Below are 21,524 nucleotides of genomic sequence, written 5' to 3'. Positions count from 1 at the left end.
TGAAAACCATGAAATAAAACTGAGTGACTCTGTCACTGTGAAGACTTACCAGTCACTAACACCAGTCTTGATATGACAAGAATTCAGACAAGCAAGGACACTGAAATATCACCAGTTAATTTTTAGTCATTATTAAACGGTTTACATTTTTAATTTTCTTTTTTTTTGTAAGTGTAACACAGCAAAGCTGATCCAGAAATAGGGAAGAGGTCTCTTGAATTCTGAGATATTTTTTGAGTTGGAAGATCTACTGAAACCAGCTCAACTAGAAGTACTTTCCAGGAATGAGGAACATCTGTTCACATCCCCAGTGATGTGTTCACATCCCCAGTGCCTCGGGAAACCTGCAGGACTACATCAGGGTTCAGTGTCATCAGTGCAACTCAAAGTATCTGAACCTGTCCAGATTGCATCTCCATTCTCTAAAGAACAGAAATTTGGATGGACTAAGATGCAGAAGTAGAATTGTAAGATTTTATGAGAATAACTTAATACTAGTTTTCCACTGCAAGTGTTTTGTAGCTTGTCTGCAGGCTTAGCAAGCTCTTAAGATGCCATCACATAGTCACTGTAAGATTGCATTTCACTGAAATCTTCAGTGAAAAGATTACAAAAATGGAAATTTCATGTGTTTGTGTTTCTTCTTCTCTCCAGCTAAGGATAGGGACCAAATCTATAATCTGTAGTTCACTAGAAGTTGATGAAGCTGCTCCTGAATTTTATAGGAGATGGAGAAACTTCTACCAGCTAAAGATCTGACCTTTTGTCAGATGACATGATGAAAGTAACAGGGAAGTTGAAGGCAGTTGAGTCTGACACAAGCCCTGTTACCACAGAAGGTTTGTGTGTCATGTGGGCTCTACTCCTCCATGAAGCCAACCCCATCAGGTGCTTTAGTATTTGACTTTGTCCCAGCCCAGATTTACATCATGCTTGCTTAGCTTTAAGCTTGCTTTTTCCTCTAGCATTTTGCAAGATTCCCACCAAAGTGCCTGCAGGATTGACCCCTTTTTCTATTTGAAATGCAAAATTCAAGGTAAGAACAAAATCAAACAGGTCATGGCAGCTGACAGAAAGGTAAAACCGGAGTCTGTATAAAAATGACTGGCAGGATATTTCTGGTTTTGTCACATCACCAAAAGTCTCATAAAGCTTTCAGGCTTTCACAGTGAGCAGCACCACCTGATGCCAGATAGATTCCTGGGACCGCTCTTCTTTTTACTGGTTTAATTCAGAGGCAACTTAGGCATTGCTCAAAAGATTCCAATTTTCTCTATAATTAATTGCCTTTCTCCAGCCAGCTTCAATTCACAGAAGACAAGGACCTAATTCTTAACGATGTTGCACATTTTATCTCTGTAGTTGTTTAGCAAATCCCCTATTCTGTCATAAGTTTTTCATTGCCCCCCCTTACATTTCACCCACTATATTATGGGCATCATCTGAGGATTTAAATCCAAAATCTATGCTGTGGTTCCAAAGCTTCAAATCATCATTGAAAGATGTAGTTCAGTTGTTCTTCTATAAATATGCAGCAATTATAAAGAAATAAGGGTCAATATAGACTCCCAGAGAGTTCTGCATTAACCTGCACTCACTATATTTAACTAGAGACATGAAAGCTATTTAGTTTCAAGGAAGCATTTAAGTATTACAAATTCATGAATTTACAAATTCATGAATTATTGATGAAATAGAAACCTCTCTGGAATTTGAGCAATTTTTATTTGAACATATTCCCCATATTTATGTACAGGCATCTTAACAGCGTTTTTCAATTTCAGTTTTGGGTTTTGAATATACAGCAGGAGGCTGTCATTTTTTAAGCATCTGGTGCATTTGCATTACAAGTATGGTTTGCACCAAGGGTTGTGAGCTTGTTGTCACCACAGCCTAAAATTTAGCTCACAACCGCATCCAGTTTCCCCCTGTCCTTCCCGCTCTGCTGAAGAAGGTGGCATTTGGGATACAGAGGAGTCCCAGAGGTGTGCTGGCATGGGATTCAGGCAGGTGAGACAGGCATCATTTGGGAAGGATTATGTGGCTTATTGTCAGTTTCTCCTTCCTCTGTGTTATTCCAGAAAACACTTCTGTTACAGTTTCTGTCTACAGGATTGACTGAAGCAAATCAGGCAGTTCAGAAATTGCTGGTGCGATTGACAAAGAGCAGGCCTAATTATTAAGCAAATATCAGCAAACACTTAGAAATTTGCAAATGAAAAATTAGTCACTTTTCAGTACCTACTTAAAATATATAGTGTTTTCAGCACTCTCAGAAAAGGAAGATACATCCTGTGACTGCAGTTCTTTTGCCAGTGGAATTTGGAAACAGATAAATGGCCCTGAGGTTAGCTCAGTTGGTTAGAGGATGGTGCTAATAACAACAAGATTATATATTCAATGCCTGTAGGGGCCATTGAAGAGTTGGACTTCGATGACCATATGGGTCCCTTCCAACTCAGAATATTCTTTGAATCTGTGAAAACCTGTCCCTTGTTAAGTTATGAGAAGAATTCTGGTTTTGGCCTCCTGCACAAAAATCTGAGTCAGATTTGGACTGCCATATTGAGGGAGGTTTTCGGTCAAGATTTCCTCTGCTGAAGTAACTTCATGCAGCTGCAATTTCATACAGAGGGAAGGTAAAGTCACTCCTCCATCAGAGCCACTGCATTTTGCAGCTCAGTGACACGACCACATAACCTGGACAAAAGCAGGTGGCCCATGAGGAAGTTATGGATGCTAGAAACCAGCCATATTCAGTACCAACACAAACTGATTTGTGATGGTCCCCAATCACCCTTCCTTGCTGATTTTCTGTAAAAAAGCTCTATCTGGAGGACATATGATCTCTTCATCTAATGGAGGAAGTGACCTGAAAGTGAGAGGAAATAGGTATCTCCCATGCTGTGTTTTAAATAATTATGGTTTCAACCACATGAAATCAGACAACTTTATCAACTCTGATTTTCTACCATCTATCTTCATCCCTGAAGACATTCATGTAATGAAAATTTACATCATTCAATGTAATTACATTCATGTAATAATGCTTCTTTACAAATGTAATTTGTACCTTTAGCCATTAAAATGCAAGGCTCACACTGTCAGCAACAATTTGAACTTCACAGTCATATAGCCCAGATTTGTATGTTTGTCCTCTCAGGCCAAAGGCAGACAGACTGTTTGATTAGTGATAATTATCATAAGTGAGTCTTCAAAGCTACCATAGTTGTCAATATAGGGGCGTCACATGGAGAGATATCAGCTGGATTTCTCACCACAGCCTGCGGTACACCCCACCAGGTTTAATCTTTGACTGAGTCCTGAAGAGTCTGCACTGTTTTCCTTCTCTTCAAATTGATATCATTCCATGGAGATTGTTTTCTATTATTTCTTCTTCATAGGATGGTTTCTCCACTGATTTTCTTTCTGTTCAGCTTCACTGCATTCTTTTATTCAGGACTGCTCTTTCCATCTAGTATTTTCACTGCTGAGTTTCTGAACTATGTTTCTTTCCCAAGAGAGAAAGAAGCTGGGACAGGAAGACCAGAACTGCCAGCCCAGGCAATACTGGTTTGGCACCTTTTTCACACCTACAATCTGTATTATTTTATGAACCACATGACATCTCAGACTCTGCTAACCAGATGGAACATTACTGCCCAGGGCTGCAAGGACACTCAAGGCTACAAATGAGTTGTGCACACCAAGAAACTGCCTCTTCAATGCCAGGGCCAGTAGCACTGGGACTTTTTAAATAAAACGTGCAGTGCTAGGCTGTAAAATCCAGTCCTAACATGTTTTCCAGCACAAAGGTCTGTTTACAGGTCCTGCCTGTTGGTTCCCGGTCCCTTTCACTCCCTATAACAAAACTCTTCTGAAGTGGAGTATATGGAGAATGTTCTTTGTGTCCAGAGAAAAGCTGTAATGATATAACCTCACTGACTGTAGCAAGGGACTTCTCGTATTTTAACATAAAGACAAAAGGCTAAAAGATGGTTTTTGTGTCTGGTTTCACATTATAATTCTAACTTGAGGCTTAGTAGAAGTCTTAGTGAATACTTGCTGTAAAATGTGAACAACCTCTGCATTTATTCTGAGGCAGCTCTCTCCCTTGTGTCTTTTCATCCTCACTGATGAATGGACTGGTAAAATTTCCCAATTTTATCTTGCATTACATGTTTCAGCTAGCATGTGATATATTTCTATCCCACTGGGGCAGCCTGAGCGTTTGCCAGCTTCCTAAACCGTGAAGGAAGACCAAGGTTTTTCACCATTCCTGGAGTCCCTCAGTCCACCCTTGCCAGACACTGGGAGCAAAAGTGACGCTGTTCTTTTGGTGAGTCTACTGATACATACAACAGAAATTGAAGAAACATACCCAAAATAAAAAGATAGTGCTTTTGGAACATAACAGCAAAGTTTTCTTGACAGGACAGGATGAAGACAACAGCAGACATAAGAGGAAATGCTGTAAGGAGGGGAGCAGAACCTTGATTTGGTGTCTCATTTCTGTGTCTCAAGAACAAGAACAGCAGTTTACCATTTCCTTCCCATGCCTACCTGACCACCTGCAGAGCTCAGTGATCTCAGGACTGGCTCAGACCGTTTGCAGAGCTGTGCCAGCCATTCTGTAAGGCTGACTGCAAGCTGCAGAGCATATGTAGGCACAGGTGCTGGCAGAATATGTTATCTGAAAGGTGAGTCCTCCAACTGTCCAGGTTCTGTTCCATGTTTTTTCAATTATTTACTCTGTTTCTAACATTATAAGAACTAAACCTTACAGGAAAGTGACCTGTTTTCAAGTATTAATTAAGAAGAAAAATGAATGGAAGAAGAAAACAAGGTGCATAACAAGGGTTGGTTCTTGAAAACATGATGGCTGTTGGTCCATTTATTCTTTGGTCTAATGCTGTATAATTTATCCTTTTATCCCTCATCCCTTTGCAAGGTTATTCCCATGCTGTATTTACAGAGCAAAACAAGACTGCACTGCCTCACTCAGTCCAGAATGAAAAATTTCCAAGTATTCAACTTTAAAACCCTCCTCATTAAGTGAAAATTTGCACTATTTATTCCATAATGTTTGCTTAATTTCTGTTTTTATCACATGAAGAGGAATTCTGTAGTTCTGTTTATGATATCAAATGCTCAGATTTTTCATAATTAAGAGCTTTGTTTGTCAAATTGTTGATGTTTGCACATCACAGCAACAGAGAGAGCAGTGCTGTGTACACATGGAAGATATTAGAGAATGCAACTGCAGGCTTTTGGTGTTTGTACAAGCTCTAGCTCTCAGCAAAACCTGGTGTTGTGTTTTGGGACATCACTTTATAACACACACTGATCCCAAAATTTCTTCTCTGCTTGCATTGGGGAAATCTTTCATTCAAACAACGACCTCAAAACTATAAATCCATTTCCTGGTTGACTTAACACTGTGCCCTTGTTAATCTGGTGTCTAGGATTATCCAATTTGCATGTGAAGCAGGAGTATTTTCATTCTGGGACCTGGAGGAAAAGTTTTGCCCATGAAGTGAAAATGACCTTTCCACTAAAAAAGAACCCAGAGCAACAGATGTTTTTTAGTCTGATACCACTCTGTGATCATGAGAAAGGTTTACATACTTTGCATGATTCTTAGTTCTTTACAAGGAAAGGGGTGGTTGGAGCCTTTCTACTCTATGCTGTTAGAAAGAGAAGTTTCTTAGCCTGATGTTTTTGTTTTGGCTTCTGCATGCAGAACTCCTGAATTAACTATTTCCCTACTGGTTTCTAATATAGAGAATGTTTTATATGTGTATAAAGATGAGTTGGTTACAGTCAGTGAATAGGACAGGATGTTCCTGTTGGTTTTCTTGAAATGTGGCAAAAGTTTGCCTAAAAACTTTTAAGTGTCTAATTAAAGGAAATTACTGTTCCCTCCTGCTACTATGGAAGAGATGTGGTGAAAAGTACAGTTGGTGACAGTCTCCCACGCATGTGTGACTGCCTTCAGAACTGTCCATAACAAAATTCTTACTTTCTGTCAAAGTTTTGAAGAATGCCTAATCTCTTCTACATTCTGGCAACCACCCTTTCACTAAATTTAACAGCTTTGATCATTTTCTCCAACATCTCTTTGTGATTCTTGTCAATGCTTATTGTGAAGACAGCATTCCAAAACTGAAGTCAAAGCTGATCAATCTAATGCATCCCATATTTTTCATGCTAAGAAAAACCAATCCTTTCTTTATTTGCATATTTCTTTCATGTAGTTTTGATCTTTCATTGTTCATGGAAGACACATCTGTGGTCCAAGGCCTCAAAAAACTGGAGGGCTGGGCAATCACCAGCCATATGAAGTTCAACAAGGGAAAATGCCAGATTCTGCACCTGGGATGGAGCTACCCTGGATGGATGGATGGATGGATGGATGGATGGATGGATGGATGGATGGATGGATGGATGGATGGATGGACAGACTGGGGAGTGAGAGGCTGGAAAGCAGCACCATGGAAAGGGAACTGAGGATCCTGCTCCATGGCAAGTTGAACAGGAGCCAGCAGTGCCCTGGCAGCCAGGAGGAACAGCCCTGTCCTGGGGGCATCAGGGACAGCATCACAGCCAGGCAAGGGAGGGGATTGTCCCACTCTGCTCTGGGCTGGGACAGCTTCACCTCCAGTGCTGGGGGCAGTTTTGAGTGCCACAGTAAAAGGAAGATATTGAACTATTAGTCAGTGTCCAAAGGAGGCCAGCCAAGATGGTGAAGGGCCTTGGGGAAAGCCTCGTGAGGAGCTGGAAGGGAAGGGGTCACAGCACCAGCCTGACAGAGTTCCAGAAGTGTTTGGACAGTGCTCTCAGGAACATGGTGTGACTCTTGGGAATGGTGCTGAGCAGGACCAGGAGTTGGACTCAATGATCCTTGTGGGTCACTTCCAACTTAGCTCACTCTATAATTTTGTGATTTTTGAATAGCTAAAATTTACTAAATTTCTGTTTTTATTGCTATGACTCAGTGAATAAGCTTTAAAGTTTCTCATCCTTCACTGGAGCATTAAAATTCTGATCCAATACTTTATCTGATGAAAACTTTACATGTTATGAATTTAATTTCCTTTGGTTAAAGTAATAATAATTAAGCTATAGAATTAGTTACGCTTACTAAGATATTGATGTGAGAAACCTGTCCTTATTCATTTGTTGTTGTGTTCCATTCCTTATACTACTGAATTTTTGTGTTTCAGAGGGCTGATACATAACACTACTCTGTTTTACATTTCAGGACTGACAGATGTTCATCAGGGAGAACTTGTCCCTGAGATGATACACAAAGTTTGTTTAGAAGAGAAAATCAAATCTGCTTTTACAGAATTTGGGTTAATATTAGAAATAGTGCAGTGTTTTAATTTGGCACAAAAACTCACTTTTCACTTCTGCAATATAGATTTTCTGTTAAAAATTACTGATTACCTGAAATCAGGGGTAGTAGTTTCTTACTGTTTTTGTCAGCAATGGCTGTCCTTGCCAAAAGTTTGTCCATGGAATAATACTGCCTCAATAAAGTTTCTGTTCCTAACCTGTTGTTCAGACCACAGAGTATCAGTACAAAAAGCTGAACTTGATGTATAGCACCTTTAAGTTAGAGATGTTTTCTGAGTTCTAATTCCCACTCTCCAGTAAGAAACCATTGTGTTCCTGATTGACCATAGAAATATATTTTTTATGCTAAACTACTATTAAAGTTTTGTTGCTTGGAGATATCATTCTGAACTGATATGTGAATGGTGGTGCCACAGACATGGTATCAGAGATATTTTGAATTTGCAGTAAAGATTTTCTGCTACAATTACTCTAGCAGTTTTGTCATAGCACTATTTAGTAATAAAGTGCCTTTTCCTAGATACATTTCAAAAAAACACTTCATTCTTCCTTTCTAATTTTGCTTTCAATCCTACAAGTTAGATGAGATACTAGGATAAATTTATAATAAAAATTTGAATCAATTATATAATTATAATTTTAATGTTAAATTCTTTCATTTTTCAAAATTATTGTGTTGTAAAATGTGTGTGGATGTATTAAAATGTCAGCATAGCTCTCCTAGAAAACACTCTGACTTCTTCTTCAATGGACTCCCTATCTCCTTATTTCCTGTTTCTGTAATCTACTGTTAGAACAATACTTTCAAGAGCTGGTTTTATCTCTGATAATCACTAAAGAATCACTCTTCAGGAAATTGTTGTTTAATAAGCTTGTCAGAAGAACAAGTATGAGGAAGTTTAATTAGTCAATATACAATGTATTGATACTCAGTGGTGCAGAAATCTCAGATCAGTTTTACCTTCACGTACCAGAATTTAAGGTTGAATGTCCTGAAAAATATAATGCAGTTCTCTTCTGTTCTACATGGGAAAGACAAGTTTCGTCAGAAATTTTTCATTTAAGCTTTTTTTTGTTTCTTCAATGCTTTTTCCTTTTTTCATTAGTTGATACACAAGTGAGTACTTGACTGAAACCTGAGCTATTTGAGCCGCTTCTGAAGTGGCTGGCACAGTTGTGCTACTTTGTGCATCATGAGTGATCAGCGACACTGGCGGAGGATGGGTTGTCACAGGGGAGGAATTTGCTCGGTGATTGCCAGTTCTCTGGGTGAATTACACTAGCTGCTGGCTTTTGCATTCCTGTGTAAAGTGAACCCTAATTAATCCAGCCGTGAAAGTCCTGCTTCATCTTCTGAACCTAGCTCATTATGAAAAATGTAAACAGCTCTCTCAAAGCACTCTGCGTGCATATTAATTTCTGCTCTAATGATGCTTACTGCCTGATTGACTTAGCTGTGTCTTATTTTTTACTATAAATGCACTAGTTTCCAGTTTCTGTTCCATGTTCATCTTTGGCATTCATATTGGTGTCTCCCAATACCCTGCCTTAAAATAAACCTTCATTTTAGTACTTCAGCCAATTGGCATCTCTCTGGTGTGTTCCAAAATGATTACTTTAATACTGGTGTGGAGTGTTCCTCCCATGGGCATGCAGTACAGCAAGGATGTGGCAGCAGCTCCCAGGGGTGGGAATCAACAGCCTCGGGGAAGACTCAAAGAGAAATTTACTTATTCATTGTTGTATATCCTATGTAGATTAAGTAATTTTTCTAATAGAAATAATGCCTAGGAAGCAACTTTAATGGAATCAATGCCAAATTGTCCTTGATGCCTCCAAACTCCTAGAGGATGTAGAATCCATATCAGCAGGAGAATTAAAGCTCTTTAGAAAAGATGGGGGCTTTTTCCCCTTTTGCCTGTAAATGGCTGAGAACACAAGGTATTTATCAGTGCAAATCAGGATACCCCATCCTTAGATTACATTTGGTGGATCTCCTTTCTACCCCATGAAGTAGGTCCATTCTACTGCATGTACAGTCATATAAAAACAATTCATGAATGGAAGGCATGGAAACAGGTACACTCTCTCTTTCCAAAGGAATAAGTCCTATATTTTGACTCATTCCTTCTGCGATTATTCAGGAAAAAAAAAAAAATTAACAGAAAGCTCGAGAATGCTGTTGAAAAGAAAATGCAGATGGGAGAAGGGAGGAGGAAGCACAAGGGAAATCAGTTCCCTAGTTCTAGCATGAGCACTTGCCACAGCTTTCATTTTGAGCCTTTTCCACTCCCAAGGATGGAAGCCACTTTCACCTTGCTTCTCTCTTACCCATATTTTCTAGAGCTTGTTTGTCCCAAAAATATGAAGGCTCTTGATTCAGAGTGTTGCCAAGCATATGCTGCATTATGGATCATTTTGATCTTCATTTAGCTGTACGTCATTAGAGCAGCATGTTTTGTTTAAGTAGTGATGAGGTTATTCATAAGTAATTCAGTGCCACTTAGAGAAAAATCAATTGTAGGAACATGAAATTTTCATTAAACATGTTAAATACAACCTGACAGTCAGATGGTCTCCAGTCTTATGTGTTTTACTGCGATATTACTGGAAGTAACAGACTGAATGCAGGATTAGGTGGTAAAGAATACTTTGCATGCTTCAAGATAAAGGATAAAAGTGGGGTATTTTTCCATTAGCATTCACTCTGTAGGGATCCTCACTTACAGGACCATCTGCACTTCTGGAGATGCTGTGAGTTTGAAGTGAGTCCTGTCTGCAAGATGAGCAGATTGGAGCTGTCTGGGCAAAGAAAAATCAGACACACTGGTTTTTGTGGGAATATGACACATTTTGTAGCTCCTGTAGGCCTGGGAACATCATAAACTGCAACTTCTTGCACTTCATTCTCTCCGATCCTCACCTTTTTCTGATGTTTTTGACATGACTTCCATGTCTTCCTGTCCCATAACATTGATCTCGTCCCCCTCAACACAGAAATTTCTATCTGTTCTATTCCAAACCTCTTTCTCATTTCACACCAGGGTTTTACCTCCCCTCTCCCATTTGCTGCTGCTCTCTCTGCTAACATACCCAGCCATCTAGTCCACAGTCCATACTTCCCCCATAGCTGTTACACAGCTCACAGTCCTGTGAGAGAGCCATCCTCAGCCGACATTTACCTGCACCAGATCCCCCTCCTGCAATCTGACTCCACTCCATCTTTCCTCCCAGCCTCTTCCTCCCTCCATGCAATTGCTTGTTCTTCCCCCTTCCTTTTTCCACTCCTTACAATCCTGCTTGAATTCCAGGCTTTTCCTCCCCACTTCCCACCCCATTCCTTTTCTTTGTTGTTCTTGGTCTCCTTCTTAAGCAAGTCTTTCATTCTTTGCCAAAGAGCAAGCTGCAGGTAATCCCTTCTGCTAGGAAGTTACGATGAGGCTGCTACTGATGCACATCCCTTGGCTGTAGCAGGGGGTATTAAACTTCTCCCCAGACTGTAGCATAAAGGGCTGTGACAAAGCCACACCAAGAGATTCTTTCACACAGAGCTTTATAGATAGAGCACCACCATCATTCAGCTTGTGCTGACTGATTCAGCACAGTCAGACTGATTCTGGGGATCTCACAGCTGGCCTTTCCAAGTTCAGCATGTAACAACAGCATGGCATGATCCTATTAATTTGAGTGCGAAGTTTACCTCAGCTCTTTCTGGTGATGTTTCATTTCTGTTTATCTATCACAACTGCTGCTCAGAATGGGATGTACATATGTGACACATCTTTCTCTGGTTCCCCTGATAAGTCAGAGTGTAGCAGTCATAGCTCTGCTATGAGAAGAACCTGAATTTTATTTTACAGTTGGTGGCTGTCTCTTTTGTTATGATACATCTGTCTAAGCATAGAAAATTATACTGTAGAAGTACAGAAAATCTGATTAGATATATGACTGCTTTTTCTGGTGTCACAGATAACTACAGCAATGCAGCTATACCATGTGATAGCATATTTACCTGTTCCAGCTTTTGGAAGGCATCAGCCACTACTCTTCAGAACAATTTTCTATGGTGAAGTTTGCTTTTGAATTCTATAGGAGAGAAAGCAAATGCCTTCATTTTGCTGTGAGTACCTTGAGAGACTTGTCTGCCTGGATAGTGTCTCAAAAAATACTTGATCTTGATCTCGAGTCACCAAAATTAAAGAGAAAATCCTAACGTCATGCAAAAGACCTCCACTGGCTTATACAGAGATGGGCTGTTGTAAATGCATCTCTTTGCTTCAGAATTCTGTGAATTTAACACCACTACCACTTTAAAATAAAGATGACAAAATGACAAAACAGGTTGGATTCACAGACAAATCATCTTCAATTAACTTTGGAATATAAAAAACTGCTGTTGAAATACAAAAACAATGTAATAAAAGATGTTGATCATATTTCCCAAGGTTTCACCTATAAAAAATATGAAAATAATTTTCAAAAGGATGGTCTCTTGCACTGATACTTAAAACTTCTATGGAACAAAAAAAAATTATTGGTCTTTGAATATTGGCATATTGTCAATATAAGTGGTCTGAGGAGTTCAAACTAGATTATTGTCCTTATGATGGTGTTTACATCTACCTACCAGGCTGTTTATTTCTTTGAGAAATTTCGAGTCCTGGTGAATGATATATATTTTTTTTCCCTGTGCATTTCTAAGATGTTCCAAGGGTTCCTAAGAATTAACTGTTTCCACTGAGTAACAAACCTTTGAGTTTCAGAGGAGCACTACAAGTTAATAAACAGCTGATACCTGCGTATTGAGTATTGCACTTAAAACCCTTTCCCCAAAATCCTCCCAGGGATGAGGGACACTGTGGACTCACATCCTTTCTTTGCTAAACACACTCTCAGATGACCTACTGAGTAACACTGAAAATACACTATTGCTAAAAATTATTGCTTTTACACATTAAAAATAACTTTTTATGCAGTCATAAGTTTGAACAGATTTTTCAATTCAATAATGTGCTACTTTGGCTCCTTCCAGCATGTTTTAATGCTGACCTCCCTGGAGAGTTTCTAAATAGTTATATGATTGGCAATTTAGGAAAGGAAGAGAATTTCTGGCATTCTAGAAGCAAGAAAGATGTCACAGCAAGTTCAATCATTATTACTTCAAAAAATGCTGCCAACTTTTGATGGATGACATTTCAGAGCATGGGGTCATGTCACTTTAATTTGTTTTTAAGGATAAAGAGAGGTGGGTTTGGTTCTAGTCCCCTTTTTGTTGTTTAACAAGTAAGCTTCTGGTCACTTGCCCTAGTTTCAGCATGTATCTCTGCCTTGGTTAAGTGATGCATAGATAAAAGATGATTTCTTGCTTGTATTCAGAAAATGACTTAGTGCATGCAGTCCCCAGCAGAGAACATCTCATGACACAGCAGAGAACAACTGTGCTCTTCAGTGCCCTCCAATCAGCAGAGCCTTTGTAAGGGTATCCCTTTGTCTGCCACAATCTAAACAGGTAGATTAGTGTACAATAAACTGCAGCTGCTTGTTTCTGTGTGATGAGAGGAACAGAAAGGTGCATTGCATCCATCTTCTGTTAACAGCATAGAACTGCTATTAGTCAGCTCTTCTGAATATTTTCTTTTTCAATGTGCTCAACAAGTTTTTACAAGACTCCTAATTCAGAAAGTATTTTCTTGAATTTCTATGGGCAATGAGTAAAAACAGGGTGAAGGTTGTAAGATCTGGCTCACTGTGGATAATTTGCTATTCCACTTCCAAAGATACGTGTAAACTTTGCATGCTTTGTATGCCAGAGAGGCTATTTTGATAATAAGAATTTTGGGGGGTTTTCTGCTAAGAAGAGACAGGCATGAAGAGGGGCATTTTAGGCTGCTGCACCAGGTGAAACAACTTCATTAGGACTGACAAAGCCAAACAACAGAACATCTGACTACAGAATGTGATTTTAGAATATACAAAATATGCTGGAGCAAATATCTTTCTGCAATGGTATGACATCAAAAAAAGTATAGTAACATTTCTTCAGATTTATTTATAATTTGAGTATATCCCAAGCCATAACATCATATATGGTACCTAGATATTTTGAACTAAGCCTTTTGGCAATGGCTGTAACTTAAGTAGAATTGAAATGGGATTTTATTTGCTGCTTTCTAAATTCTGAGCTATTTCAAGCTTTAGAGTGAGAGATATGTTCAGAAGAATATCTATGGTATCATTTCTCTGTTACTTTTAGTTTATGTTTACCACATAATGCTTAGGACAAGCTCACAAATCCTTGGAAAGCAAATTCCTACCACCAGGCTCATATTTGTATATAGTGAGGGTGAAGATGTTTACCAGTTTGTGTGAAGCCTGTTGCAAGATTTTGCTGCAAACTAACACTGCAGGCACAATGAGGCCCCACATGAATATTATCAGTAAGTAACTCAGGAGAGCAGAGGATTTGAATTTAGTCTATTTGTATTTCCCTGTCATGTGGATTTATAATTCATCCTTACCATACGTTTCAGTCAGATTCATTGCAAAGACTTAGCTTTAATTTTTATATTAAATTGCTATAAATTCCTAGGAAAAAAAATTAGACTAAGCTTTAGAGAGGTGATCTGTATTTAGGAGTTTGAAACTTCTTACAAAGGCAATTTAAAAATTTGATACCTTAAATTAAAAAATTAATTGTAGAAGTTAATACTTGCTCTAATACAGGAAACTGCAAGAATATTTTATTTTTATTATGTGTATTATGTATTATTATTTATTATTATTATGAGTACTTATGAATATATCTGTCATGTCAGATCTCCCATGAGCAACATTTTTTATTTTATGGTACAGATTTATGATACTTTTTTCCATGTTATACTTTTGTGAAGCCCTAAATGGTTAGGAATTTAAGCTCCAGTGCTCCAGAAGTGCCTCTGTCATCTTCAGAGATTTCTAAATTGGAATAAAGCCCATGAGAAAGTTGGAGGGTGGAATAAAGAGTGGTTCTGGGATCTTCTAATTCCACTTACTTTCCTTCCATTATATCGTTCTACTTAGGTTTTGATTTCATTTTGCATTTGAAGATACATGAAAATGAGGTTGACTTCTTGGGATGAGAACTCAGCAGGGTATTTTGTGATTGTTTTTATTCTATCCATGGAAGATGAGGGCTGGAATCTGGACCCTGTAGAATCCATCTCTTTCACTGCCAAGAAAACAGCCTTTACTCTTTATTCTGACCTGTCCTATTGAAGCAAAGATGCTGAGGGAAATTCAGGAAGGATCCTTAAGGGGAAAGGAAATCTGCATCCTGGCAGATAAGGTAGTTCTAGAAGCTATGGGCTTGGTTTTTTGTGTCCAGCACTATTTTCAATTTGGTAAAAACCTCTGTCCATTAAATAGATGGTGTGACTCAGTCTTTGGATTCCCGTATATCTCCTCTCTTTTGGTGAAAACCCTTATCTAGCAGGTCTGTACTTCTGTCTTCCAGCTGCCTTTTCTACAGCACTTATGATGAGGTCTGACTCTGCTCCTGTGTGACAGACTGAGCCTGAAATTATGGATATCCCTTCACACTTCCTATCTGCATCCTAATGAGGAACAGAGACATCCATGGCCCATCACTGGGGTGTGAGCTTCTAGGTCCCAAACAAGAAATGTAAATGTTGAGGAAACTTTGAGATCAAGAGTCCAGATGTAGTTAATACCACTTGATCAGTCTATGTCACACTGTTCCTGAATATTTGAGTGTTTTGGAGATAGTGCTTATTTTTTCCAAATGTCAATTCCTGTTAAGAAGTTTACACCAAACAGAAACTGGTAAGGCAGAAGAAGACATTTCTGAGGAGTGAAACACTGTCAAAAAAATATTTTTCTTAATTGCATTAGATGATAAAGTGTAATTACTGGAAATTTCTCAGCTTAACTTATTTGCCTCTCAATTTCCTTGCATTCAGAAGCGCTGTTCTGACATTACAGGCTGGCTTTAATGCACAAAAATCCTTCTAATAAATTTCAGTCTTGTTTCAGATATTGCTACTGTGCTGGAACTGCTCTTGAGAGAGTTTGTAATGAGGATCTGTTGCTTCAAGCTAACTGAGAAGCTCCTTCTTTCATTGTCTTGATTTATCAGCAGCCTTTGATGCTGTTGACGATGGGGCCCTATTACATTGCCTTCAGCACCTCCTGGGTTTTCCAGGCACCACGCTGCCCTGTTTCACATCTTATTTAATAGAGCCCTGTCTCTACAGTTATATACTGCAGTTCTCTTGTCATACTGATGCCTTAAGCTATGTTGTGCAATTGGATTTTGATGGTGCAATTTGCCATGACAGCACAGCAGTATAGTAAAATTCTCACTTTTGTTTGTTAATTTTTTATATATAACACACACCAGGTGTGCAAGAGTGATAATCATTTGAGAAATTATACAGCTGCTTGTTTATGGATCTGTATGATAATGTGATCTGTAACACTTTCATGTAACTGACTTAGGTTCTAAGACCATATGGTGTTAAACTTGCAGGTCTTCTTTTGAGATAAAGCTATTTTGAAACAATTTTAAAACGTTGATTATATTACTGCATGGGGTTTTTTTCTTCTCATTACCATGCCTCAAAAGAAAGGTGTTCTTCCTGTTAACAAGCAGTGTCTGTTACATACAGACTTTCCTATTTGCATCATTCATTGATTTTAATGTCAATTCAGTAACTTGGCAATGAGCTTGGATATCAGAAAGGTAAATGTGGCAAACATCATAAGGTGAAAGTTTGCTCTCTGTCTCTGCTTCTTAAATTCATAGGCCAGAGACACCTTTCTTTCTGTTCTGGATTTCCTGCCATTCATCCATTTCATGCTGTCCTGTGCAACAGAGCAGATATAGCTCCTCTCTGCTGCAGGGCTTTTTCCAAAATGACCAAGAAATACATGTGGAATCCTCCTCATGTTTGATATGGAAGTTTCTCCAGTGCATGAAGAAAAGCCTTCATTTGTAATGCCAGCTTCAGACCTTCTTTACATATTATTTTTTCCATATAAAGCCTAATCTCTAACCTAATGGGGTATTATGCCCAGGAAGCAAGATGCTTACTTGTAATGGCATGATAAAATTTCCTGCTGCATGGTTTTCTGATGGATTCCTACAATTTTTCTTTGCTGGTTTAGCAGCCAGTGCTTGTGGCTGTGGAAGGCTGCTTACAGCAGACCAATAGGTATGCCTGCACTGCTAAACACAAGTGCCAGCTAATAAGCCTGAGCCCTGCATCCCAGACCACTTACTGCCTAAGTGTAGCATTTCTGAGCTGGATTTTGGCTGTCCACTCCTGAGCAGCTGGGAGGACTGCATGAGCACAGGACACTGGGCTCTGAAGGGTGGACACAGGGGCAGGTACTGCACACCCAGCCAGCCTCAGGGCCACTGCATGGCTATCATTTATGCTTTGTTCATTTTGGACACAAATAATGGATCTACATCTTACTGGACAAAAGCCTGAGGGGACAGCTGGTAGCTGCTACCACAGAAAGCCAAAGGCAGTTTAGGGTTAATAACTGGAAACTTGCTGAGTCAGACCCATTAATGGGTCTCTGTTAGAAAAATAAATTGAGCAGATTAGGGTGTATTTCTGCAGCACTGGCAGCTGCATTTGGTTTTCTCTGAGCTGGAGAAAGGTGCAAACAAATGACACCTACCAGCTTTCTCTGTACTGACCTTTGCATCCCTGTGGGCAGAGCTTCCACCCTGGTTCCTCACCTTCTGCTGGGCTAACTAAGCAACTGCTTAGCTTATTGCAAATTAGCCCAGATTCCTGTTTCTTTGGGATCCTTCTTATATCAGTCTGACCTTCAGCATGCTAGGACATTATCAACATCAGGTTTTGTTCCGTATTAGAGATGCGCTTACAGGATAAAATTCAGTGAGATTTGTTAAGGTATGTAGCTCCAATGTTTTGGTTCAGCCTCATTTCTGCTGCATTATAATTTGCACTTTCCATTAGGTGAAGTGTAATTTAAAAATGTGGGAAGAAGCCCCTTTTTGAAAGCACTTGCTATCATCTTTGCATGGCCTTCACTTCCAAATGTGGCAAAGTAAGGCAATGTGGAATCCATTCATTAAATGACACATTAAGCAGCCAATGCCTTTTTTCTATATTGCCTGCAATAAAATATATTCAAAGCACTTCATATTTCATTAAAATTATCAGTGAAATGATTTTCATCTAATGTTATTTCTCCTTTTAATAAAAAGGCCCTGCAAAATGAATAACTGAACATTTTTCCTTCCTTTCTTTCTCTTTTTACAATTATGATATTGAAAATATCCCACAAGTGAGGGAATGACCCATAAATTGAGTTATGAAGGTCATATTCTATGAAGAGAAGATATTTTTCATATATCTTTAAAGGCATAATCATTGGGTATAAGCTGGCTTAGTTCACAGTGAGTATTTAACTGTGCTCTGAACATGACATGACTGTTTACAGTAGACCATGCTGACTTTGAAGTGTGTGTTTCAAATACCTGTATGTACTCTATTGCTGCTCTTTTTGCATGCACTATAGCCATTCAACATTGTGACAATAGGTTTTGCCAAAATTGTGAAGTTTAAAGCAGTCTTGAAAGCTTCTTCTGAAAGTCAGAGCTGTGACAATTAGATTATTTCACTGTGATGCTGTTCATTGTTTACTGATTAGAGACTTTGAAATCAGAGAAATTATTAAATCTGAAATGGTCACATAGGAAAAAAGGACTTCACAGACAGAATAATTATATTTCTTTTGATCTTAGGCTTGTGAATATAGATAAATGTAAGCTTTGCTCCAGGTATCTCAGATGGGTGTCAGATGCCATGGAAAGCTTGAAAGTGGGAGTACAGCTCACACAGGAGTTACAAAGAATAACAAATCTATGGGGTTAGTGGGAATAATCTGTATTTCTAGAAACAAATATAATTCATATAACTGTGTTTAAAATAATCATACAACAAATAAAAACAATTGTTTCTATTTAAGCAGTTAAATGACATTTTTATGGTTGCAAAATAGGTACTTTGGAAATTCTTTAGCTTTCAATAAGACATTTAGTTGTCATTGTATCTAATTTTGAATGTTAATGTAATAAGAACAGGTCATATCATAGAAAGGAAGTTATGAGAAAGGTCTATTTGCCCTGAAGCAGATCAACAAGGATTAATATAAAGCACACAGGTTGATCACATAATAATGTGCTATTTTTTAACAGCTTTAATATGATCTGTAATTATAAGTATCCCATCTTCAGAATTAGGAAAGAATACTCAGATAAAGACAGAAAAGAAATTAAAGTTGGGTCAAGAAATTAAAAAAGAAGAAACAAAGAACAGGCAATTATTTCTTTGCACTACAATTTGGAAAGTCACAGCTATATTCCATTCCTGTGGAATGGAATCACATTTTCCTGTGAGGAAAAGCAGACAATGAAGTACAAAGCTGAAGTAGTACAGAGGAATCCATGCACTGGAGAAAATCGTACAATGAGATAAATTATTTGTTGGCTTCTTCTTTTAATGACCTGAAACTAAATCTTCTGTGTTGAATGGTCTTCCTGAGCTAAAAGATGATCTTCTCCATGTGCTGGGATTTAGAACAGCAGCACTGCAGGGTCAGTGAGGCTGATGAGCCCCACACTTAAGCTGCCTGGTTTGTTCTGTTTGAATGCTGTTTATCAGATTTTTTGCAGGCCACCTTAATTCCTTTCTCATAGATCAGCCTGCTTAGCTTCTGCCCCTCACATGCTGCAGGTGTCCCCTTAGAGATACCAGAGCTCCAGCCTCATCAGTGCCCTGCCGGGACCTTTAGCACCTGCAGGCAGAGAGATTTCTGATTGGATTAAAGATTGCTAGGACACTAATCACAACATCTAGACAGGCAAACAGGCAGCTTGTGGTCAATGGAATCTTGTAATCAGTGCTGGGATAATAACATGCATGCAGCTGGGAATGCAGCTACAACACACAACCTCCATACTCAGAAAAAAGACCATTTACACCTTAAACATCTTAGAGAAGAAATGGATAGTCAATTTGCCAGCGGGAACATTAGTTAAAAGTATTTCCCAAACCATTAAAGCTGCTATTCTAATAGTGTAAGTACCTTCATTTCCAAAAGCTATCTATAAAGGTCTTCACAAAAGGCCCACAAAAATAGCAGCAGGCTGCGTTTGTAATGGCCTCAGAGGTGTTTGAAAGTTGCCAGTTTCCAACTATATCAGCCAAACACTGCAATGAAGTTTTTCTTACCTTGAATCAACTCAATCTTCACTTTTGAGAGCAGCAAATCTCCTTGAGGTGAATTTGCCCCCGACACCTCAGCTCACTGTGGAATTCAGCCCTCGCGTAAGTGTACAGGTGAGATAAACAGAACCACAGAGAAAATCGTCTCTGGGGTTGATTTAAGCAGACATGTGTTCATATGCCTCTGAAATAGAAATCACCACACACATAAACACATCCCTCCAGAAAATAGATGGTTCTAAGTTGAGAAAGTGTGCTGGTGGCTCAGTGTTTGAGCGAGGGGAGCAGTGATGGATGAGTAGCCACTGGAATTGTCATTTTATGCCATTAAAATCAGAGGTCTAAACATGTTTTGACACTGCTGACTGCTACTTCTCACACAGATGTTCTGTTTAGGAGGATAAAGGCTTACTTGCTTTTTTGAAGGGGCTGAGAAGGAAAGAATCACCTAGTTTTGTTCCTGACTGGATTTCTCACAGAACGGATATTCAACAAATATGAGAATTAGGAGCCACTTTTGGAAGAGCCTGCTCTGCTCACACATATTTTGCAAATGCACTGGTAAGCAAAAAAAAAAAACCAAACAAAAAACCAAATCAAAACAAAACACTTTCCTTTCTTTCCCCTCCCCCCACCAAAGATTAGAAAAATTATGTCTTCTTTAGGGATCCTGGCAGCATTAACCAATAGCTCAAACATATGAGGTGCTTTAGGATTTTGTCAGCAAACAGTAACAGGGACATGGGCAGCTGGATGGCTTTTATAGAGGTCACTATTTTCTTTCAACTTCTGTGGGTTAAACGGAGCCATGCTTCAAATTGTATGCATTTGAAAACACCAGCTAGAACTGTAAAGATTAGCCTCTTCTTCAAAACCAAACAGAACTGCATGTTGAAAAATTTATAACAATCCATACCATGGCTTTTTTTACCTGCATATTTAGGAGTATCATCTGATTTTTCATGAAATTGCACAAGTTTGGATGGGAGGCTGTGCAGCCACACCAAGTATCGCTGTGGTACACCGGGATAGCAAATGTGTGAGAACATTCACACTTTCAGTGAAGAGTGGTAAAATATATTTCAGCATTTTCTTTAACATGTAAACATGTGCAGATAATTATTATCCTGTGCTCTCAGTTTGCAAGTTATAATTACAATAGGTGAAGAAAGTCAACAGTGAATAGAATCCTAATCACAGAGGGTGGCTACTACAGAAGAGAAATTCAAGCAATATTTATTTAATTTTAAAAATTGAGCATTTCCTTAAAATTTACAGTATGAATAAAATCCAGAGCTAAGGGATACTCTATCTTCAGTTTTTCTTTATGGAATAGAAAGCTTTTTAAAATCTGTCAAAAACCTTCAACATTTATGTTAAACTAAAGAGCCATTGATCTTTCTTTTGTTTTACACCTGCTTTTTCTAGCCAGTAAATTATGAGGATTTTTCTAAAATTTAAGAAAAAATAAAGCAACAAAACAAAACAAAACAAGAAACAAACAAACAACCCATTCTGTAGGCTTGAGTAATTATTTTGAGTAAACATTGTGGACTTCAGGCTTAACAGTAGGTTTAGTCACAATCAGATTTTCTTTACTACAGGAAGACTGCATGCAGTGCCACCATAAAAGTTGTATCATTTAAAGACTCAGGATTTTACTTTCTCTAGGCAATGATGGGTGAATTAGCCAATGTTTGCAAATCTTAAAAAAAATGTTAACAGTTCTAGCAGTTAGTGTCTACATGTAAACACTGTGAAATTCTCCATTTTCTCTTCATTTAGAGCATTAATAAACACCCAGGAACTAACATCCTCTTTGCTGTGCAGATAAACTTCTGAAGTAGAATACTTTCCATTCCTTCCTTCCTTCCTTCCTTCCTTCCTTCCGCC

The sequence above is a fragment of the Parus major genome, chromosome 2, assembly GCF_001522545.3.
Source record: "Parus major isolate Abel chromosome 2, Parus_major1.1, whole genome shotgun sequence".
Lineage (NCBI taxonomy): Eukaryota > Metazoa > Chordata > Aves > Passeriformes > Paridae > Parus > Parus major.
This window is presented reverse-complemented; position numbering follows the sequence as displayed.